Raw genomic sequence first — 20,401 nt, 5'->3', positions numbered from 1 at the left:
TGGGGTAATTCATCACTGAGGAATAAAGTATTTATTGCACAAAAGCGTGTAATCAGAATAATAGCTGGAGTCCACCCAAGATCATCCTGCAGACATTTATTTAAGGATCTAGGGATATTCACAGTAGCTTCTCAGTATATATACTCGCTTATGAAATTTGTTATTAACAACCAAACCCAATTCAAAAGTAATAGCAGTGTGCATAACTACAATACTAGGAGAAAGGATGATCTTCACTATTCAAGATTAAATCTAACTTTGGCACAGAAAGGGGTGAATTATACTGGCACTAAAGTCTTTGGTCACTTACCAAATAGTATCAAAAGTCTGACAGATAACCAACAAGTATTTAAGAGGAAATTAAAAGAATTTCTGAATGACAACTCCTTCTACTCCATAGAGGAATTTTTAGATATAAATTAAGAAAAAAAAAACAAAAAAAATATTAAAAAAAACTAAAAAATAAAAATAAAAAATAAAGAAAAACAAAAAACACAATAAAATAAAGTTGTTATATTAACTTAAGTATGTTGTTAAATTAACCTAATTATGTCATGTATTGGAAAATTCGACTCGTTCCACATCATTACGAAATATCGTATTCATGATCCATGGAACTAGTATTAATCTAATCTAATCTAATCTAATCTAACTGAATCCACATTTCGGAGGAATCGAGCTCGAGTTCTAGACTTATGCTTCCTGTAGTAATCCTATATCGTTTAAAGGCGCCAGCTTGTTTCTCTGAACAGGACACGGGAGGCTTCCTTCCCCATGCTAAGCTAAATTTGACTGGCTCTACTAACGATCTTGTCTTCAAAGAGACTCTTTCCTTCTTTTTAAAACACAGACAAATATTTGCATTATTACGGGGTCATAACGCTTGCAAGGAATTCCAGCTTCTGCTTTAAAAAGGCTATATTAATTGTCTCCATAAGCTGTTTAACATGTTTTACTATTCTTAATTAGGTTCATGTAACTTGCTCTATTAATTAGCGCAGTTTTCAGTCACTGGAGTGTTTACTGAAGGAATCTGTCGCATCTTAATGGATAATTCCCGGGAGTACGTGAGAGACCCCTCATTGGGCGTTTCCTGGGCTGTTCATAGGAATAATGCGGTTCGCCAGCTGTTTTCGCCTGTTATAAAGTGAGCTGACTGAATATGAAACACATCGCCTAAAAAAGAAATCGCAACGCCAAGAAGGAATTGTGCGACATAAACGAAAGTTAGTAGGAGTGTTTCTACATCTGAAAGGTGATTTCCATTAAGGTTTCGCGTCATTGAGATAAGAGTGGGGCTAATAGTACGACTACGAGGATGCAAAATATAAACTGTAACGGTCGTTAGCGTTAGTTACCTTTGATGTTGGACGTAATGAGATGATGATAGTCAAGAATGCCTTTAACATGACAAACTGTTTGAACGAGATCGTCTAATAGACCTACGAGACGCTGGAAGTTCCTTCTACGGCACTGCAGAAAGACTTGGCAGCCGGGTAGCCACTGTACGTGACTGCTGGCGGCGGTGGTCATGAGAATGTTTGGTCGCAAGAAGACCGGACTCCAGCCACAAGGCACTGCTGGGAGGAAAGACCATCATGTACGGCGTATGGCTCTGGCTCATCGTACTGAACCTGCTGCAGCAATACGAGCACCAGTTGGCACCACAGTGACACAACGAACTGTTACAAATCGGTTACTTCAAGAATAGCTCCGGGCGAGGAGCCCTGTATCGTCCACTGACTCCAAACCACGGCCAGTTGCTGCTCAATTTGTGTCCAGGGTGAGCAGGCTGGACGTCTGTTGTGTTTTGTGATGGAACTGGTTCTGCGTTGGTGCCTGTGATGACCGTATGCTGGTTAAGAGGAGGCCAGATGAGGGCCTGCAACCATCCTGTTTGCATGCTAGACACACTGAACCTACACGTAGAGTTATAGTCAGGAGTGCGATTTCATACACTATGTGATCAAAAGAATCCGGACACACCCATAAAAATATACGTTTTTCTTATTAGGTGCGTTGTGCTGCCACCTACTGCCAGGTACTCCATATCAGCGACCGCAGCAGTGATTAGACGTCGTGAGAGAGCGGATGGGGTGCTCCAGGAATTCACAGACTTAGAATGTGGTCAGGGTGATTGGGTGTCACTTGTGTCACACATGTGTACGCGCGATTTTCACATTCCTAAACATCCCTAGGTCTACTGTTTTCGATGTTACAGTGAAGTGGAAACGTGAAGGGACACGTACAGCACAAAAGCGCACAGGCCGACTTCGTCGATTGACTGACAGGCCGCCGACAGTTGAAGAGGGTCATAAAGTGTAATGGGCATACATCTATCCAGACCATCACACACGAATTCCAAACTGCATTAGGATCCACTGTAAGTACTAAGACAGTTAGGCGTGAGGTGAAAAAAACTTGGATTTCATGGTCGAGCGGCTGCTCAAAAGCCACACATCACGCAGGTAAATGCCAAACGACGCCTCGCTTGGTGTTGGACGATTGAACAGTGGAAAAACATTTTGTGGAGTGACGAATCACGGTCCGCAATGTGGCGATCCGATGGCAGGTTGTGGGTATGGCAAATGCCCGGTGAACGTCATCTGCCAGCGTGTGTAGTGCCAACAGTAGAATTCGGAGGCGGTGGTGTTATGGTATGGTCGTGTTTTTCATGTAGGGAGCTTGCACCCCTACTTGTTTTGCATGGCACTATAAGAGCACAGGCCTACATTAATGTTTTAAGCGCCTCTTGCTTCCCACTGTTGAAGAGCAATTCGGGAATGGCGATTGCATCTTTCAACACGATCGAGTACCGGTTCATAATGCACACTACACGACAATAACATCCCTGTAATGAAACGGCCTGCACAGAGTCCTGACCTGAATCCTTTAGAACACCTTTGGGATATTTTGGAACGCCGACTTCGTGGCATTCCTCACCAACCGACATGGATACCTCTCCTCAGCGCAGCGCTCCGTGAAGAATGGGCTGCCATTCCCCAAGAAACCTTCCAGCACCTGATTGAACGTATGCCTGCGAGAGTGGAAGCTGTTATCAAGGCTGAGGGTGGGCCAACGCCATACTGAATTCCAGCATTACCGATGGAGGGCACCACGAACTTGTACGTCATTTTCAGCCAGTCTATAACAGCAGGAGCAATGTCATAGTTACCCCAAGCGTCCTGACTGTACATTTGTGAGAAAATCTGGTGATTCGATGTGTTGTGCTGCTGTTCACGAACAGAGTGTTGACATGTCACACTGGCCTGCTCAATCACCAGATCGGTCACCAGTCGAGCACATATGGGACATAACCGAAGAACAACTCCAGCGTCAGTCACAACCAGTATTAGCCATCACTCTGTTGACTACGAAGTGCAACAGGCATTGAACTCCATCCCACACCTTGACATATGGCACCGGTACAAAACAATTCACGCAAATTTACATGCTTCCACTCAACGTTCTGGCGGTTACATCGGTTATTAATGTACCAGCATTCTACATTTGCAGTGGCTTATCTCATGCTTACATTAACCTGTGATCAGGTTAAACATGTTAGCTGGACAAATATAGTCCCCAAATTTCATTACTCTACATTAATTACTTTTTGGTGTCGCTATTTTTTCCGTCATTATATTTTTTACACCACTTGTTAATCTGGGAGCGCTAACCTACCTGCAAATCTTTTCTTTATCAGCCACGTGATACCTTTATTCATAATTACTCATAGCCATACTCAAGTCTTAGTCTGATGGAACCAATTCATTATACTTCAGTAACTGCTGATAAAATTAATTGTAGAAAAATTCTGCATGTCATTGCTGATTGCCTTATATCGGCGGTTATATTTTTTAATATCTTCTTCGTATAAATGAGGCTTTGGGTGAAGTCCAATGCGACAGTGTAGAGTAATGGTATTTTCACTGTCACAAACCTTGCCATATTACTGGAATGCGTTACAGTTCTCTCATTCTTAATATCTTATGGTGCTTTCGTTTTAGATGTTGCAGCCTATGAAGGTGGTATTGTTTCAAACATTTCATTAGACTCTTGGAGTTGCGAGTAAGTTCTGTAAGAAGAGTTTATTAAAACATATCACAGTTGCAGTGTATATATTTTGGCGATTAGCTTCGAACTGACAGCTTCATTCTCAAGGCTATCATACTGAGGCAGCAATACAAAAATAAATGTAAGTGAACAGTAAAACATGAATCTGAAATTACCAATATAAACAGTAGTTAACTACTTGTTTAAGACTTACCTGCACTGAATATGTCTGATCTTGATAACAAATATCTAAATTTAGCAACACTAACATTACACAGTGATGGAGGATAAGCGTCACAATACATATGCTCACTGTACAAGTCAGAGTGAAACTGAAAGCAAACATAGCCAACAGTACCACCAGGAATGGTTCGATAACGCTAGCGTGACGCCTCGTATTCAAGGGCGCGTCAGCGGTCAATGTGCGTGTCGCATCTTAAATAAGAGAGTATCAAAGCACGTTACTAATCATTACAGTCAATATGATACATGAGAATAACGAACAATACAATTTTTACACAAATGTAAAGGGCTATGTCGTGCTTACTACTGACTATTTAAAAAACGTTTACATATTTAGAATCATTTGAAAAACAATGAATACTGTTCGTCTTGCGGCTAAATTATTACACGTATGTCTGATGTTTCTACGATCGGTTGGATCCAAGGGAATGCACCAAATATTGCTGTAGAACAAACATAACAATGAAATGCAGAAATTAATATTAGAATCGATGTAAAAACGAAACGTAAGAATATGAGAATTTAAAAATATTGTAACCCCTGTGAATACCATACACACACATATATTGTGTAATAAATTAATATATGACACCGTGAAACCCAGTTATAGTTTCACATATAATATAGCGCCCTTGTATTGTATTTCATAAGAAACATTCGTGTAATAATCTTCTGCGGACACTTTTTGATAAAGTAAAAAATAAAATAAGTAATCAGATTTCGAGCATGGGGGCTAACACTGTAAGGCGGTGACACCACCCAGTGGGACACTGCTTTGGTTGAATTTATCGCGTACTAACAGGCATATATATTACGGCTGAATCTTTGATCGTCATTTTATCTACTGATAAACCGAAACGTGTGAGCGTGTGGGTGCTATTCTGTAATTCTGGGCAACATATTAATCTGAGATGTACCCTTTACCCTGCGACTCCTGCAAGATGCAATTTCCACCCCCACACTACAACAGAAGTCAGACAGACGCTCCTAACGTTCTAAAGAGAAATGCCTGAAAAACTTTCAGCAATAAATATCTTCTGGAATCGTCCACTGTAAGAAAATGACACAAAAATTCACAAAATTTCTTACGTAACTAGTAGGATACTTGGGTACTGGAGTAGTGCTAGTTAGTGTAAGAAAAACATGAAACTAAAGAAAGTTATTATTTATTTCGCAAAAATTCTGAGCAATCACAATGGCACATTTAGTTATCAACAGTACAAGTTATTTCCGGGTTCTTTTCGGAATGTGAAGTTACCTCTTAAGGATAGGATTCGCTAATGAAATTTCTATACAAAGTTTAAGATTGTTATTGACTTGGCAGAATGAATGAGAGCCGCGCCTATTCAACTTGAATAATTATCTGTTAGAATGTTGCCAGGTACCGTCGAGGCTGTCACATGTGAAATTCAGTGAAGTGTACTGTTGTGGAGGAAATATGGGGCTCGCAAGAGCTGTAGCGCACAATACCGTAAGCTGCGATGACTGATCTCTGCGCCGCTCGCTGCTAACAAATAAGATAACTCTCGTTCTGTCTGAATTGACCTTTACCACTCAAACTCTCCCTATTCCTTGATGAAGTCAAGGACTCCTATTCGCCCTTGGTCTAACTATTGGGGTGGTACACTGGTCAGATAACCAGTCCACCACGATGCCACTCGAAAATTCGCTCGCAGGCATTTAACTATAACTCTGTCCGTTCACACAGCACAATAAGTGTGGCGGCCAACACAGTGAACAACACTTAATCGCAAGGACTCAATATAGAGTCGCACTCCGATTCACTCTTGACAGAGGTGCTCTCCCAGTGAAGTACTGAGGAGATACTTGTTCCTAGCTCTTTGAGTACACCTACGAGCGCACACGCTCTCGTTACATGTTCTCGCTCCAAGAGCGACAACGGAACGGCCCCTGTCCACGCCCGACGTAAAGGGGTATATCTTTCGGTCTCTTCCATTACTCCTTCAGCTCAAGGCGTCAGGAATATCGTCTGCCAATCAGCATTGCTCTTCTAAAACGGGAGAATGACGTTTCGTTTAAGGCGACCAATCCGGAAATCTGTAGCATCAGCGTTTGGCGTTTGCTGTATTTTCTTTCCCACTTTGACTGCTATGGGCAGGTGAACTTGAGACGTCAGGTTCACTCACTTGGTTATCGTCTTTATTGTTTACAGTAATAACACATACCTTTGGCTTTCCAACATTTCTCCTTTTCTTAAAAGCCTTCAGAGGATTTCTAATAACTTTACTTTTACTCATTATTATACTTCAACAAAACAGAGACTCAAGAAACAGAATTAATTACGAATATTTTCGAGATAACGACAGAGTAAATAAACATGAAACAATCGACAATCACACCAGCGATATATATTGAACCATCACAGGTTAGCCACAACACATACTTTATATCACATCACTAAAATGTACCTGATGAACACGGACGTTAATAATAACACCATTTGACAGCAGTTTAACAGCGCCACAGTGGGTCACGCCCATGTAGAACACATTTCAAAAAAAATTTAAAAATAGTTGTAGTCTTCAGAATTGAATAAATTATATATCTATTAAAAGGTAATAGTCTGCAGATTCAGAAAACGCAAAAAAGTAAAAATTGAACTTTTCATGATTTTGAGCCTTTCCGGCAGGGTCGTTCTCCCCTTTCACTTGGGCAAACACTGTGCGCTCCAAGGGCCGTCGCCATACGACGTACATAGTCTAAATCGTCCTCTGAAGGGACCCGTCTCTCAGCGGGCGGTCCACCTCTCCCGAACTAAAGCTCTTGTGCCCATCGTGTCTTGAATGTGTGTGTGTACGCCAGCTTCGAGTATCTCAAACCCAGTGCGCACTTGTTATTTGCATATCGTTTACATGAATTTATACTACATTGACTTTATCTTATTGAGTTTGGGTTCGAATGAAGCGTCTTGATGTGCGGAATATGATTGTGAGGGCGGAATATGTAAGCAGTAAAGGTCAGGAGACCACGACGTCTTGCATACCTCCCTCCTTCTGACAAAATTTTTGTCCAGGTTTTGTCAATGCCTAGGAAAACATTGACAAAGTCAGGCAAAAATTGTTCTTTTAGATTTTCCAATAAACTTTTCTCAGCCATTCTTTTCTAATGATTTCTTTATAGCTATTGTTTCTATTTTTTAATTCTACAATTTATTTTTTGTTGTTAGGCAAATATAGACTTTACAAAGGTTGTTATTCTTTGTTGTTGCTAGTACGTGTGTCTGTTTTTCTTTCTCATTTCCAAAAATTGTTTTTACAATATTAGTTTTTCTAATCTTATAAGTGTACAGTGTATTATGTCTTGGTGTGGTTATCTCTTTTCTTCAGTTAGGCTTTGTGTAAATGTTCGCAAAAGCTCTGTTGTGTTACTTTGTCTTATTTATTTAGGCATTATCTTTTCCTTTATGTGTCACTGCTTTTTTTGTGTAAGAATGAAGAAGCGTTTCCTCTGAATTCTATCCTCGGAATTAATATTATTACCCCAAAAATGTGTTTTTGAATGTTTCTTAAAGAAGAAAAATCCTGCATAAATCCTTTTCTAATTTTACATATAAAAGAAATAAATAGACTTCCCATGAGTTTGTGAGATTATATAACTATACTAAGTTTCTTTACAAAAGGTTTTAAGGTATCTATAAATTATGGACTTTACATATATAATAAAAATAATTACTTTTACAAAGAAAGAGAAGAAAAATATCATATTACATATGTATATAATTTTCATAAATCTACACTTGTTTTAGTACAGAGAGAATTTATTTATTTATTTATTTTTCGAAATAGTCTTTTCGTTTTGTGCTTCTCTGTCAGTTTCTGTGCTTGACGATATCCATTGAAGTACTGCAATGCGTCGACTCATTTATATGGGTGCCACAAATCATGTGAGAAGCACTATAGCATGCGATGCCGGGTCTTATTTGTTGACGTTGTCAACATGAAGTGGTATTCTAACCAATGGTTGTTCATGACTGTGGTTTACTGAATATACAGTGATGTCCTTGTACTCCATTACTGTCACACCTGGTGCGGTATGGCAGTTCAGTGATTGTAGTAGACTACCAACGATCGTCACCCAATATTGTGCTGTGATGTCTTGGTACTTCACATCTGGTTTGGTATGGCGATTTGATGAAGTGGTAGGGAGAATACTGTTCATTTTCCTGAATCTTTTTCTAGATAATGTTGATTTTTACTACTTAATATTCTGTTTGCCGTTCGCATGTATTTGTTTGACGACTCAACGTTTATTTTTGGAGAGGTGGTTGTGGTAGTTGCAGTGCTTCAAAGTTCATGGAAATACGTTTGTAGCAATTTGCTTTGTAGGATAGGAGAGAAAGGTATCTTGCTGTCTTCTGCCTTTCTTCATCTTGCATCTTCTGTTCTTCTCTTCTTTCTTGCATTATTCTGTTCTTCTTGGGCTACGAATATGTGAATTTTAGTGTATGAGTGATATAGGATTTGTAGGATCTGACTGCCTTTCCAAATATTACTTGATGAGTTTGTAGATCTTAGTAATTTTTTGTACCTTCATTGTCGTCACGTCCTATTATGATTCTCTCCATGCTCTTCCGTTGTATAGCAGTGTCGTGACATATGAAATGTCTGTGCTGTGCGTTGTCCTCCTGAAGTGCAACCTGGTTGCAACCTGCACTTCCAGTGTGGCGTTGGTCTTCATGTTGTTGTTATTGCCCTAAGTGCTTTCTCAACATGTATGCACCCTCGCTATCTCGAAGCATCTGGTGTTAAGGGAGCTGGTGATGGGTGTTGGTGGCGATGTCCCTTTTTTCGTGTAGAGAAAATTTTTTTACAGTGTTTTGTTTTATACAATTTGACTCTACGCAATGCAATGTTTATAAAAATGAAGAAAATTAGTATTTATTTCTCACATCATAATTTAATTAAAGCATATATCTATTATTTTTATAGCCTACCACTTCTTCATTTTGTAAATTGTTGTGTACCATTTATTGTTTGTGTGCATGTAGTAGTGTACTTGTTACTACAAGAGATTGTTAGTGTGTATTGTGTTTCTTTTTCTTTTAATTGATATGTTGTTCTGTTGATCTATTAATTTAACTTTTATTTAGTGGTTAGTATAAGATAGGGTGGACGTTAGTTTGTCCAACCTCTTCCGCATTTTTCACGTCAATCTTTACGTTTTGCGGTATTCGGTGGCCTAACTTCTACTTCTGGTTTCTCTTTGCTATGTTGTTCTTGTCTTTGTGGACCATAATTTGCTCGGTAATTGTTCGCGCCTTGGTCTCGCCAGTTGCTGTTTCTAACATCGTGACCTCTTTCAAAGTGTCCTTGACCGTTGGCATTTTGATTCCTAAACCCATATCCGCCACTGTATGAGTGTCCATTACCGTTCCTATTGCGGTACCAATTATTCTGGTTATCGTTTCTATGCCAATTGTCTTCATTGTGCCACTGTCCTTGTCTGTTAAATTGCCTGAAATTATATGTATTAGGATTACGATTATTGCTATTGAAATATTCGTTCCTAGTCCTCTACTTTTGCTGTTCGATTTCCTTTCTTTTTTCTTTCACCTCGTCTTCTTTAAACATAAATTCAAGTTCCCTTAAATCCTCTTTGAATTCTTCAGTATTTTCATTTTTTCCTACTGTCGCCTGTTGATACTTTACCGGTAATTTCATTCTACATAGACGTATCAGCTCTCAGTTATTGTATGGTTTGTCTAGCCATTGATTCTTTTTGTCCATTGTATCAAAGAATTTGACCAAGCTTTTCTCTCCTGAGTTTTCATATGGTGTCATCTGAAGTAATTCGTATTTAATTTTGGTTTGCGCCTCCTTAGACCAACATCTTTCGAGAAATGGTGTTCTGAACTGTTGGTAAGACGTACATGTAGCCGGGATCTTTTGCATCACCTCTGCTACTGTCCCTGACGTGTGTGCACAAATGAAGTCAAGTTTGTGAGCTACGCTCCAGTGGTTTGTTAAGCCTACTTGAAACTGATCGATGAATGTGCGTGCATGCAAACTACCGCTTTCTTCCTTGAAATGTTGAAATTTTCTAACTGTAAGGAAGTGGTCTGCACCATATCTACTCATAAATCCGGTTTGTGGCTGATTCATGGACTCAAAAACTCTGCCACTGCTTGTGTCGTCGTGTTTGTTCTCTGGTAATCTACTGCCTGTCTGCCTATTCTCAATTTCCTGACTCATATCCGCGTCATATCGTGTCATCGGTGAACAAAGGTGTTGTTCGTGTGTTTCTACTCTCGTCGTTCGTGGTATAGTACCTGTGCTGCTATTATGTTGTGTCATTGGAGTTACTGGTTTAGTTGCCTGTCTTTCGATTGGTATCGGCTGAATGTATGTGTTGCGTTTTTCTAGATACTGTGCCTGGTCCTGAGGCATGTCATGTATTACTTTAATCGGGGTTTTCTGTTTCGATTTCTGCGCGAGTGTTACGTCTAGCCTTGGTTCTACTTGAACTTTCTTAGACTGCGCATGTTCGTGTACTGAATTAATGCTTGACGTGTCAGTTGTTTCGCTACAGGTGTAATCGGACTCGATCTTTTCTTTGATAGTTTGTACCAACTCTGTTCGAAGCTTTTCAAACTGATCTTTGTTGTTAAGTTTTATTTTATTGATCCGCTGATCATATTTTTTCAGTGCAACCTTGCTTTGAATTGCTTGTTCTTCCGAAATTTGTATTGCTGTTCGAGTGGTTTTTTTCGTAAAATGTTCCACCTTTTTGTCAACGTTTACGATGTCCAATTGAACCTTTTCCACGTCAGTGCGTAATTGCTGCTGACCTTGTGTTAGTACCTGAATTCTTTCTCTAGATCCTTTCACGTCTTTATTTATCTGACTGATCTGACTATCAATTCTGGCGATCCCTTCTCCCATCTGGATTTTAACCTGTTGGATCTGTGTCTTAATAGCCTGATTATCCTGTTTCAATTCCTGATTATCCTGTTTCAATTCCTGATACTGTTTTGTCATCTGTGGATTCTGTTTCGTTATCTGTGTATTAATATCCTGATTCTGTTTCGTCATACTAGCGTTCATTTCTTGTAACATCTCCATGATCGCGTCCTGTCCTGTAACACTACCTTCTGCTGAACTATATATTCTCGATCTATTGTTTTCTGCTCGGTCAGTTACGTCGTTTACTGGGCTTTGCTGTGGCGTTTCTAAGTTTGATAACTGCCCAATAACTCCTGCTGTCTGTGTTGAGGACTAGTTGCGTTTGTCATTGAACCATTACGTGGCGCAAACAACACCGCATTCTGCCCTCTCTGTCGTGTATGTCTTGTGTTTGCAGGTACAGTTGCGTCTGTTACGGAACCTTTTCGTGGCGTTCGTAACTACGCAAAATTCTGTGTCTGTTGTTGGGGCATATTTACGTAGAATGTGTACCATAGGTTCGACGTATTCTAAATGTCCCCCTCTTCCTCACTGTCTACTTCTCTTTGAACGTTAGCTAACTGCCGGTTCATTGACTGCATTGACGCGTATTCTGTCCCTGAATAGGCGGCAAACAAATGCGTTTCCTGCGGTCGTTTCGCTTCTAATCCTTGCCATTTCCTATGTGGGCTGCCTATTTCTGGCTCAGAATTTGCCCTACCTGAAATTTCATATTCTGGAAATTGGATGTTCTCGTCCCCTCGATTCCCATCTGTCTGATCTGTCTCAATTTTATCCCAGTCTAACTGTCCTATTCTCTGATTCACCGTCTGTCCTGTTCTCAGGTTCACCTTCTGTCCTATTCTCAATAAGCTCGTTTACTTGCTATCTATCTGGATGATTCTCCCCCAACTCGTCTACTTGCTGTCTCTCACGTAACCTTTTGTCTTTTGCTCTCGTTAACATGGAAATTCTTTCAACACCCCACAAACCTATCTACAAAACTGTATGACCACTTACCAGTTGGTTGAACCAACAACAACAACAACGTCGTGACTTGTAGGCTAATGTTCTGTCTGCTCTGCTACAGTCTCCAATCTCCACTTGTGCGCTTGCAAAGGGAGAAAAATGTTATTTCTTAATTCTAACTTATACGATGCTGCGTCACAGTGCGTCTCTGCGTCACTCTGCGTCTGTGGCTATCACCTGAAAATCCTATGCCCTAACAGCGACACAAAAATCGTAAAAAATGCAAAATTTTCTAACACAATAACACACGCCCTTTTCCCTACAATTCTACTTTATTCACTAAATGTACCTATTCGGATCCCAATCATTGCAAATAGCTATTTAATACATGAAAGAAAGTTCTTCAAAGTGCTACAGCTCCGACCTGCTGTACCTAACTATCAAGACACTCTCTTATCCTGGTAGCTTACCTATTTTACCTATCCTGGGAGGGTCGCCATTTTCTATGAGCGTATGGGTGCTATTCTGTCATTCTGCGCAACTGATTAATCTGAGATGTACCCTTTACCCAGTGGCTCCTGCAAGATGTAATTTCCATCCCCACACTACAACAGAAGTGAGACAGACGCTCCTAACGATCTAAAGAGAAATGCCTGAAAAACTTTCAGCAATAAATATCTTTTGGAGTCGCCTGCTGTAAAGAAATGACACAAAAATTCACAAAATTTCTTACATAACTTGTGGGATACATGGGTACTGGAGTAGTGCTAGTTAGTGTAAGAGAAACATGAAACTAACTAAAATTATTATTTATTTCGCAAAAATTCTGAGAAATCACAATAGCAATAACTGAACAAGTTATTTCTGGGTTCTTTTCGGAATGTGAAGTTACCTCTTAAGGATAGGATTCACTAATGAAATTTCTATACAAAGTTTAAAATTGTTATTGACTTGGCAGAATGGCTGAGAGCTGCGCCTATTCAACTCGAAAAATTATCTGTTAGAATGTTGCTAGGCACAGTCGAGGCTGTCGCATGTGAAATGCAGTGAAGTGTACTGTTGTGGAGGAAATATGGGGCTCGCAAGAGCTGTAGCGCACAATACCGTAAGCTGCGATGACTGCTGTCTGCGCCACTATCTGCTAACAAATAAGATAACTCTCGTTCTGTCTGGATTGACCTTTGCCAATCAAACTCTCCCTATTCCTTGGTGAAGTCAAGGACTCCTATTCGCCCTTGGTCTAGCTATTGGGGTGGTGCACTGGTCAGATAACCAGTCCACCACGATGCCACTCGAAAATTCGCTCTCAGGCATTTAACTATAACTCTGTCCGTTCACACAGCACAATAAGTGTGACGTCCAACACAGTGAACAACGCTTAATCGCAAGGACTCAATATAGAGTTGCACTCTTATTCGCTCTCGACAGAGGTGCTCTCCCAGTGAAGTACTGAGGAGATACTTGTTCCTAGCTCTTTGAGTACACATACGAGCGCACACGCTCTCGTTACATGTTCTCGCTCCAAGAGCGACAACAGAACGTCCCCTGCCCATGCCAGATGTGAAGGGGTATATCTTTCGGTCTCTTCCATTACTCCTTCAGCTCAAGGCGTCAGGAATATCGTCTGCCAATCAGCATTGCTCTTCTAAAACGGAAGAATGAAGTTTTGTTTAAGGTGACCAATCTGGAAATCTGTAGCATCAGCGTTTGGCGTTTGCTGTCTTCCTGTGAAAACCTCTGAAACTGCTTGCTATGTTTGTAAATAATGCATAAGTTGGGTGCTCCCACACAATGTAGCGGAAATTGCTTTTAAGCCGAACACGAGGTCGTTCTCCACTTTCACTCGGGCAAACGCTGTCCACTCCACGGGCAGTCGCCGTCCAACGTAGATAGGCTGAATCGTCCTCTGAAGGGACCAGCCTCTCGGCATGTGGTCCGCCTCTCCCGAACTAAAAGCTCTTGTGCCCATCGTGTCTTGAATGTGTGTGTGTGCACTAGCCTCGAGTATCTCAAGCCCGGTGCGCACTTGTTACTTGCATATCGTTTACATGAATTTATACGACATTGACTTTATCTTATCGAGTTTGGGTTCGAATGAAACGTCTTTATGTGCGGAATATGATTGTGATGGCGAAATATGCAAGCAAAGAAAGTCAGGAGACCACAAAGTCTTACACATGTTTTCGCTTATTTTGATCTGTTTTACACTGAGCAACGGTTCTGGGAAATCGGATGATGGCACTTTCCGTGTTCTCCTTGTTAGTGTGTAAGTGCAAAATGGTCATATTACAGAAATAGTGCCCATGTGCAAAGCACTAAGCAGCGTCAAAAACGGTAGGTAATGCATTGTCCTCAAATCATGTCATGGAGCTTAACTATACGGTGAAAACCTAAGAGTAGTTGGACTAGCTACTTAATCGTAAGTAGCTGTTTACGAAAACCAACATTCCTGGGCTTGTGCATTGAAGAATACATTATGGACAGACAGGTACAAAGGTCCATCTGTCCACAGTGTACAGCATCCTGACATGTGTTGGAGTGCGTGCTCTTTAATTCATTTAAAATCGTGATGGAAACTGTCGATGTCTGCGCATTCAACACAAAATACACATGACAGATGTAACCGGTGTGTAAGTACAAAAATGGTCACGTTCCAAACTATTGCCCTAAATGCGAAGCAATAAGTAGCATCAGAAACAGCGGTTGTTGGAAGGCCCGAACACACGTTGGGTGTATAGCTATAAAATGAACAAATGAAAATAGTCGGTCTTGCATATCAGTGTATGTAACTACAGTATGGTCATGTGCAGCTTGTTGAATTTAAGTTGCTATTTAGGGAACTCTGCAATCCCTGGCCTTGTTGTTTAGAACATTTGTGCAGAAATTCACTAGGAATTAGTGTACAACGATCCGTTTATTCACTATATACAGCATCAACAAATAATGTATTAGAATACGTGCCCACTAGCCATCCTGGGACTAGCGCGTTAAATTGTTTGCGTTAGAGTAACTATCAGTGGCCGGCCTTTGTAGCCGAGCGGTTCGAGGCGCTTCAGTCCGGAACCGCGCTGCTGCTACGGTCGCAGGTTCGAATCCTGCCTCGGGCATGGATGTGTGTGATGTCCTTAGGTTTAAGTAGTTCTACGTCTAGGGGACTGATGACCTCAGACGTTAAGTCTCATAGTGATTAGAGCCATTTTGAACTATCAGTGAAGTAAAAACAATATCTAATTTGTTAAGCCAAATGCTACACAGGGTGTAATGTGGCAAAGGGAGGACAGCAGTTGATCCGACGTCTGTCGAAAATAAGGTCACAGCACTACAGGAAGGGTCGAGGGGTTGTGTGCAAACATGCATGCACGGGGAACTGCTCGAAAGTTTGACAAGCCTGCAAGCATGTTAATAAAATCCTACGAAACGTCTCATAGCTATCCTTACAAAATCACACATGTTCAGGAGTTACTTCCTGTTGGCCTGCTAGCAAGACAAACGTTCGATCTAGAATTTCTTGCTCGCATGGAAGTGGACAATGAATAGCCACGGAACATCCTGTGGACAGAAGAAACACATTTCCATCATGTCTGTGTGGTGTGAGTTGACGGCGTCGTTTATCGAGGGCCGCATTTTTTTTCTAGTGGATGAGTCCTGTGGGTCCTGTAACCCGTACCGCCGTTGGTGAACGCTGTGAGAATCTTTTGTACACCAGCGCCATTACAAACTATCAACAGCGTGCATGTGTGGCTACCATCACTTTTACGCAAGATGGCGCTCCTCCACACATTGCACAACCATTTAAGCGGCTGCAGCAGTGGCATTTCGGAACTGCTAGTATTAGTCATTTCCCTACATCTTGGCCGTCCAGATCATCTAATGTTAACCCGTGTGACCTCTGGCTGTTGGGTTATCTGAAACACGTTGTATCAGTGCTCCAACTACGAAAGCAGCTGAATTGAAGGCACTCACTGTGTAACGCTTTCTGACCCCAGAGACGCTCTGATCTGTTGTGGAACATGCTGTTTCCTGATTTCAACTTCTGACAGAAAACCGTGTACAGGATATTTAACATTCGTTATTCCAGTCTCATTATAACCCGTCATTTGGCTTTTTATGCTGATTTTGCCCTCGAAACAGTTACAAACCAATTGCATGTTCCTTTTTACGCCGTTTTTATCCACAGGATAAGTAAAAACTAATTTTTTTCCCTTCCGATGTGGTAAGGCCTTGCTGTAGTCGATCTTGCTTGACTAATAGTGCCACAACTGTTGACTGCCGAATTTGTGCAGACACGCACATTGAACAGATGGATGGTGAAATGTGCAGCTCAGATCACAGGCTTCGTAATGAGGAATGGCTAAAAGACAAAAGTAACGATTTAGAAGCATATTTCACTACGGGAAAGACAGATGCTACCTACAGGGAAATTAAAGAGAGCTTTGCAGAAAAGGGAACCACCTATATGAATATCAAGAGGTCGGATGAAAACCGGTCCTAAGCAAGGAACGGTAAACAGAGAAGTGGGAGGATATACAGAGAGCCAATACAAGGGAGATGTACTTGCGGGAAATATTATGGAAATGGAGGACGTAGATGAAGGTGCAATGGGTGATATGATACTCCCTGAAGAATCTGACAGAGCAATGGAAGACCTAAATCGAAACAAAGCCGCAGGAGTAGACAACATTCCGTTACAGCTACTGGTAGCCCTGGCAGAGCCAGCCATGACAAAACTTTTACAGCAAGATGTATGAGACAAGAAGAATATAATAATTACAATCCCAAAGAAAGCAGGTGTTGACAGGTGTGAAAATTACCAAACGATGACTTTAGTAAGTCACTGTGGCAAAATACAAAGACGAATTCGTCAAGGAAGAATGGAAAACTGGTAGAAGCCGACCTCGGGAACACCAGTTTGAACTCGGGAAAAACGTAGGAACATGCGAGGCAATGCTGATCCTACGACTTCTCATAGAAGATAGGTTAAGGAAAGGCAAACCTATTTTTATTGCTTTTGTAACTTAGAGAAACCAGATCGCAGTTACAAGAGTTGAGGGGCGTCAAAGGGAAGTAGTGATTGAGAAGAGAGTGAGACAGGTTTGTAGCCTATTCCCCTATGTTATTCAACCAGTTTAGTGAGCAAGCAGTAAATGAAACAATAGAAAAATTTGGAGTAAGAATTAAAGTCCAGGGAGAAGAAATAAAAACTTTGGTTTGCCGATGACCTTGCAATTCTGACAGAGACTGTAAGGAACATCGGAGAGCAGTTGAATGGAACGGACAGTATCTTGAAAGGAGGATACAACATGAACATCAACAAAGGCAAAACGAGGTTAATGGAATGTAGTCGAATTGAGTCAGGTGATGCTGAGGGAATTAGATTAGGAAATTAGACTTGTAAAGTAGTAGATGCGTTTCGCTATTTGTGCAGCAAAATAACTGATGATGGTCGAAGTAGAGAGGAGATAAAAAAAATGGCTCGGAGCACTATGGGACTTGACTTCTAAGGTCATCAGTCCCCTAGAACTTAGAACTACTTAAACCTAACTAACCTAAGGACATCACACACATCCATGCCCGAGGCAGGATTCGAACCTGCGACCGTAGCGGCCGCGCGGCTCCAGACTGTAGCGCCTTTAACAGCTTGGCCACCGCGGCCGGCGAGGAGATAAAATATAGACTGGAAATGGCAAGAAATACGTTTCTGAAGAAGGGAAATTTGTTAACTTCTAGTATAGATTTAAGTGTCAGGAAGTCCTTTCTTAAAGTACTTTTTGCATGGAGTGTAGCCGTGTATAGAAGTGAAACATGGAAAATTTAGACAAGAAGAGAACAGAAGCTTTTGAAATAGGTTGCTACAGGAGAATGTTGAAGATTAAGTGGGTAGGTCATCTATCTATTGAGGGGGTACTGAACAGAACTGGGGAGACAAGAAATTTTTATCACAACCTCACTAGAAAACTGGATCGATTGGTAGGACACGTTCCGAAACATCAAGTGATTACGAATTTACTGCCGGAGGGAAGCGTCGGGGTAAAAATCGTAGAAAGAGACCTAAGGATGAATGACGTAAGCAGATTCATAAGGCTGTAGATTTCAGTAGTTACTCGGAGATGAATAGTCCTGTGCAGGATAGGAAGCATAGAGAACTGCATTGAACCCGTCTTTGGACTAAAGGTCACAACAACAACAACAACAATGTCATTTATAGCCGACCCCAACTACCTGCATCATGAGTAGTGAGTCAAAAATGAGTAACCTTACTGTGCATATGTAGAATTATCTACAGAGCAAAGTTCGATATGAGACTATACAAATTTTAACGCCGTGTCTGCCCTGCAGACCCACAACATTCAGCTGTCCATCCGCCATATTTCAATGTCACGTGGTGTGCAGCATAAAGCATACACTGCATTCGTTACCCAATGCAGTCCGTGTGTGTGTCGACACTCATTTATTACGACTCCAAAGCTACATAACGTCAATTACGTTAAAATGCTAAGCCAGTGTTTATACACTGCTGGCCACCGTAAATGCAACACCCTGAAGGAAGCATCCGAATCAAGTGAAATTTACACCATGGGTTTGCAGCGATGAGATATGCAACTGATTAGAATTTCAGTGCAGACGCACATTACGCGCGCCTGTGGCGCCACCTCATAGCGCCATTTAAGGCTTGGCGATTTCGACGAGTGTACGTTCGGCACGTGTGTTTACCCCTTGGTTGTTTCACAAGACGATCAGTTATGCCTCGTAGACAACAGCGAACATCTTTTGATCAAGTATCCGAGTTCGACAGAGGAAGGATAGTGGCTTACCGAGATTGTGGATTATCATACAGAGAAATCGCTAGTCGTGTTGGACGAAACCAAACAACTGTAATGCGGATATGTGACCGTTGGATGCAGGAGGGTACGACGGACCGACGTGGTCGATCGCATTCACCTCGGTGCACCACTGCACGTGCTGATAGGCAAATTGTGCGCATGGCAGTGACGGATCGCTCAGTGACATCCCGAACCATAGCACAGCACATTGCGTCTGTAAAGCATCATCCAGTGTCTGCGCGTACCATTCGACGCCGTTTACAGCAGAGTGGTCTGTCCGCAAGACGTCCATTGCTTCGTCTACCATTGACGCAGAACCACAGACGTCTCCGTCGCCAATGGTGTGATGACAGACGGCTGTGGACGGCAGAATGGAATGACGTTGTCTTTACTGACGAGGCACGCTTCTGTCTGCAGCACCACGATGGTCGGATTCGAGTGTGGAGTCACCGTGGAGAGAGGATGCTGGACAGCTGCATTATGCACCGCCACACTGGTCTTGCACCGGGTATTATGGTATGGGGCGGTATTGGATATTACTCTCGCACGCCTCTAGTACGCATTGCCGGTACTTTAAATAGCCGGCGCTACATATCCGAGGTGCTGGAGCCAGTTGCCCTTCCTTACCTTCAGGGCTCGGCCACAGCCATATTTCAACAGGATAATGCGCGACCACACGTGGCACGCATTGTCCAAAGGTTCTTCGTCAATAACCAGATTGAATTGCTTCCCTGGCCGGCTCGCTCTCCGGATCTTTCGCCGATAGAAAACATGTGGTCCATGGTTGCTCAACGAGTGACCCAGATTACATCCCCAGCTGCCACACCAGATGATCTTTGGCAACGTGTGGAAGCTGCTTGGGCTGCTGTACCCCAGGAACACATCCAACGTCTCTTTGACTCAATTCCGAGACGTGTGGCAGCGGTGGTCTCCAACAATGGCGGCTACTCTGGCTACTGATTCTGGCAGGAACCACATGTCACAGACGACTGTAAACGTAATCATTTGATACTTGGTCAACATGTTATCTACAAAATAAATATTGTTGTGCTACCTCTTGTCTTTCTTGGTGTTGCATTTACGGTGGCCAGCAGTGTATATGCGTGAACGACGTCATAGCTACATTACGTTTCCAAATGAAACAACAGGCTACCCGTGTCAAGGGTAGTATGTCATGAAATAACAGCTTACTGGGCATGTAGACTTTTGTACAGAACTCAGTTTGGCATGAGTAAGTACGCAAATTTACTTGCCTTGCTTGCCCTACGGACTCGCAGCGCTAAACAGCCCCTCCGTCAGATTTCAGTGCCGAAGGGCAATATTGGCTTACAGTATTCATTTAAACGGTTTCTGCTTTTGTGCATCATATGTGTACGTTAACGGGATTAGAAAACTGAGTCCCCGAAAACAACT

This window comes from Schistocerca nitens, chromosome 6 (genome assembly GCF_023898315.1).
Source record: "Schistocerca nitens isolate TAMUIC-IGC-003100 chromosome 6, iqSchNite1.1, whole genome shotgun sequence".
Taxonomy (NCBI): Eukaryota; Metazoa; Arthropoda; class Insecta; order Orthoptera; family Acrididae; genus Schistocerca; species Schistocerca nitens.
This window is presented reverse-complemented; position numbering follows the sequence as displayed.